At 35.7% G+C, this 4,660-nt stretch overlaps 1 long non-coding RNA gene across 1 annotated transcript; it reads right to left on the bottom strand.

The window, feature by feature from the left end:
- Positions 1 to 641: 641 nt before the first annotated feature.
- On the bottom strand, positions 642 to 3,094 carry LOC106147502. The gene is made up of 3 exons (XR_001232429.1): positions 2,992 to 3,094; positions 1,275 to 1,620; positions 642 to 876 (listed from the first exon to the last, which is right to left on the bottom strand). It is a non-coding gene; the product is annotated as an uncharacterized LOC106147502 (long non-coding RNA).
- Positions 3,095 to 4,660: the final 1,566 nt, after the last annotated feature.

Consider the following 4,660-nt stretch of genomic DNA (forward strand, 5'->3'; position numbering starts at 1 on the left):
AGTGAAACAGAAGCTTTCATATAAGTTCTTGCTGCAAGTACAAAGGACATAGATTGTAGGAAAATATTAAGGCTTGATCTATGCCTGGAATATTATATAAAAATAGTGATAAAGCTGGTGTGGTGATGCATGCCTGTAATCCCAGCACTTGGAGGCTGAGGTGAGAGGATCATTGCAAGTTTGAGACTAGCCTGGGCTACAAAGTGAGCTCAAAGCCAGCCTAAACTGCATAGCAAGACACTGTCTCAAAAAGAAAAAAAAAAATAGCGATGAGATATCCGAAGAAAAAAATTTAATCCTCTTTAGAAAAAAAAAATATATTCAGGTTTTGGGGATTATGATGGGGGGTGTTTTGGAGTTTTTTTGGCGGGGGGCAGATTTTGAACCAGGAATTAAACTCAGGGCCTCACATTTGCCAGGCAGGCACCATACTAATGAACTACATCCCCAGCTATATTCAGATTTTAGAAAAAGTAAGTGAAATTCTACTTATGAAATTTCAAAAAGATTAAGCTACCATATAAGAATGTAAAATATACATGAGCATCATTTAATCATGTGCAGGAAAACTGGACATTGGAGACACATAGAAAGAGCATTATTAAAATTTTAAACAAATACACCCTTGTAAGTATGAACCTGTTCCAAAGACTGAAGGCCTTAATGTGGTTTTTTGTAACATTAAGAGGAAATTTGCACAGCATTATCAAAAATACTCATACTGTCTTGTACTCCATACCTTGTCAATACACATGTAGTTGCAGACTCCATCAAGCACACTGGACTCAAGTTAGAGGAACATTTTGTTTCTCTGCTTCTCCTTCACATTTTATGAGGAGAGTTGGATGAGGTAAGATATCCCATTGTGTTCAGTAACTTGTGCGCAGAATTATGTGGAAAGATGAAAGGTACAGATCATGAAAATGTCTGTGATTTCTCTAAGATACGTGTGATGTCATTTTAATTTCCAGGTGAGAGTCCTGCACACTGTAACAAGCAGAATATTTTCCTGTGTGCACACAGGTCCTGAGATGAGAGCAGCCAGGGTTATGCTGGAACATGTCTGCAGGAATCTGTGGTCAGCACAGAATCCTGGCCCTGAAATCCATGTCCTCAGATCTTCCCCTGCTTCAGGAACCCTGCGCACGCCTGTGCGGCTTTCCTGCAGGTCTTTCTCCCCAGAAGGGCATCGTCTCAGGATGTGAGCACTTGCCAGCCCTATTGCTCCCACTTCCCTTTCAGAATCTGCCTCTCAGACATGAGAAAGCACTCACCTGTCTCTGCTGTGCTGCATGGATGGAGACTTCAGGCTGACAGGTACACAGACCGCGACATGGGAGAGAAGGTCAGACACACAGATAAGCATAGATGATGCTGTGACCTCACCTCCCCAAGGAGTGACACAATCACTTCCATGGTGACACAGTGACAGTACATTCTGCATTGTTGTATGTCTGGAAACTTCTTCTTGATGTCAAATTCCCAGAAACAATTAAAAGTTTCTCCTTTGTGTTAGGCGTCTCCAAAAAGCAGAGGAGCGTGTGGTGAGCCTGTCACTCTCTCTCCTCCCTGGGCACATAGGTCACAGAGGAAGGCAGCAGAGAACGTGGAGATTTGAGCCTGGACAGAAAGATACAGCAAAGCATGTGGGTCCCCAGATGTCATGCACCTGTGAGAAGTTATTTATTTCACAGTCTTCATTCCCTACACCACAGTCTCCCAAACTGCACCATTAATTGTGTTTTGATCAGAAGAACAAAAAGATACATACAGGGGATGCCAGGGAAGAGTGAAAGTGAGGATATCATGCCACAGTGGATATTAAAATCCATTAGAGGCCAGTTGTACAACTCCCTGCAAACTAATTGGAAAGTCTCGTTGAGATGGGTGAAAGTTAAATTCAGAAAAATCACTGAATATGCACATTGCCTCAAATAAGTACCACTATGTTGGGAGCCACATGTTCCCAGTTATCACATGCTAACTGGGAAAGAATCAACAGCTTTCAGATAGCTAGCTAGATAGCTATAGATATGATGTAGATATAGATATCCTACAGATATGTGTATAACAATGAAGTCATATCCTAAGGAATAATTGAAGTACTTATTGCAATATGCAAAACAAAATGCCCAAACATCTATAATGTGACTACAGGGCATAGTCTACGAGAAAAAAATGCTCTACTTGATTATAATTCTATAATGAAAGGGAGGTTGTAAGTAATAAATTATAACATTAAATGAATATAGCAAAATATGAAATGCCAAATTAATGAAGAATTAAAGATTATATGTAAACTAGCTTGAGATAAACTCGGATGAGAGAAAGCACAAAATAAAACCATAGTTTTCCACAAGAAGTCAGGAATTTAATTTCAACTTTTATTAGAAAAAACATAGGTGTATATTAGAAGTATAAAAATGAAACATCCCACAAGGCTCAGATTAGATAATATTTTCACGTCACAAACCTTTGTGGTAATCAAAGTGCAGCATTTTAAAAATAGATTGAGAAAGTAGTAAAATACAAATTCATTATAGTATACAGACAGGAATAAAAATGCATCGTTTTAATCTGCTTACAAATCCATAAATTAAGTTCAGTTTCAGATTGGAGATGATATTATAAATGTACAATTGAAATATAATAACTATACATCAAATATTCAGATAAAAAGAATAGAAATCCAAATCCAATTTCCATAATAAAAAAAGCTTTGGATAGTCATTTAACAAAACTTCAAAAGCGGTGATAAGAATACTTTAAAACATTATTTAGAAAGAACATGTGCCACTCAAGAAACATTTGTTAGCAGAAATGAAGTTTCTCACGCAAGCACTCTCAATTCTCTCCTGAAGAAACAAGGCGAGAATAAAATAATTCCAAAGGACACAGAGGGAGAAAACAACCTTTGTGATAATAGAAAGCAATTGAATTCAAAGAAAAAATACATATAAAATTTAAGCAAACTTAAAATTATTTACTTACTCATTTACTTTGCATCTTGAAACATCAGCATTTATTACTAGAATTTGTTTCTACAAACCAGACAGAGAGTTTCTAATGCTGTACCAAAAGGAAAAGATGTAGATAAAGCCATGGAAAACCATTTCAGTAATGTACTGATCTAAAGAGAAAAGAGAGAATTCAATTTTTCATTGGAAATAAAATACATTAATCACAACTTCTTCATCCACTCATTAACTGATGGACACAGATTCATTTTTTGTTTGGTTGCTATGAATCATGGTTCAGGGAATACAGGCATAAATATAACTCAGAGATAAATTCAGCAAGGTACCTGCACACAAATTAAACCCAAAAAAGAACTGTGTTTCTGCACACCAGTAATGAACCCACTGAGAAAGAAATTAGGAAAATAATGCTATTTACAACAACATCAAAAAAATTAAAACTTAAGAATTAACCTGACAAAGGAAATAAAAGACCCCTGCATTGAAAAGTGCAGTGCTCTTAAGGATATTGAAAAAGACATCAGAAAATTAAACTATCCCTATTCCTGAGTAGGCAGAACTAATATTACCAAAATAACCATATTTGCAAAAATGATATACAAATGTATTGCAACCCCAATCAAAATACAAACGTCATTCCCTAGAAAACTAGAGAAAAATATCTTAACATTCTTATGGAAATGCGCAAGACCAGAATAGCAAAAGCAATGCTGAGTAATAAGTGCAGAAGATCTCACAATCCCAGATTTCAAGATTTATTACAGAGCTACAGTTATAAAAACAACATGAAACTGGTACAAAACAGATATGTGAATCAGTGGAACAGAATAGAGGATACAGAAACAGCTGCAGGAACATTGAGCTATCTGACCTTTGACAAAAGAGCAAACACACACTGGAGGAAAGATAGCCTCTATAACAAATGGTGCTGGGAAGATTATCAATCCATATGTAAAAGACTGAAGACAGACTCATGTATCTCACCATACACTAGACTAAAATAAAAATAGATGCAAGACAAAAATATTAAAACAATAAGATAATGTCCTAGAAGACAAAATAGTTAAAACTCTTGACAACAGATTCAGGCAAGGGTTTTCTGAACAGAACTCCAAATGCACAACAAATAACATCAACAGTTCATAAATTGGTTTATTTTATTTTTTATTTTAAAAATAAAAGAATGAAAACATATAACAGACATCCACTTACAAAATAGCACAAGAACAATACAAACAATACTGAATTACAGACAAGGTGACAGGAAATTAACATTGGTTGCTGTATTACATATTGCTAATTTCAAAGTGGTTAATCAGGAAAACAAATATAGACATGAAAGACTGATCAAATAATTAATCATTAACTGTTCCTTTCACTAAAGTGCTATAAGTCAGTAGCACAACTATGTTAACTATTCTGTGTATACATATATACATAGTTTTCCCCTTCTTGCTTCTCTCTTTTCCCTCATCCCAGTTGTTCTTTACTTTTGAGCAGTATCCTGTTTCACAATATCTTTCATACCTCCTAATTTTTATTCACTTTTCACGTTCTTACACTAGTGAGACCATATGTTGCTTACACATGCAGGTCTGATGTATTTCACTTATGAGTATGGTCTCTAGTTGTGGCCATTTACCTATAAAAGCCTTGAGTTTATCTTTCTTTATAGCTGAGTA

Source organism: Chinchilla lanigera, unplaced genomic scaffold (assembly GCF_000276665.1).
Source record: "Chinchilla lanigera isolate Chin_1 unplaced genomic scaffold, ChiLan1.0 scaffold00168, whole genome shotgun sequence".
NCBI lineage: Eukaryota > Metazoa > Chordata > Mammalia > Rodentia > Chinchillidae > Chinchilla > Chinchilla lanigera.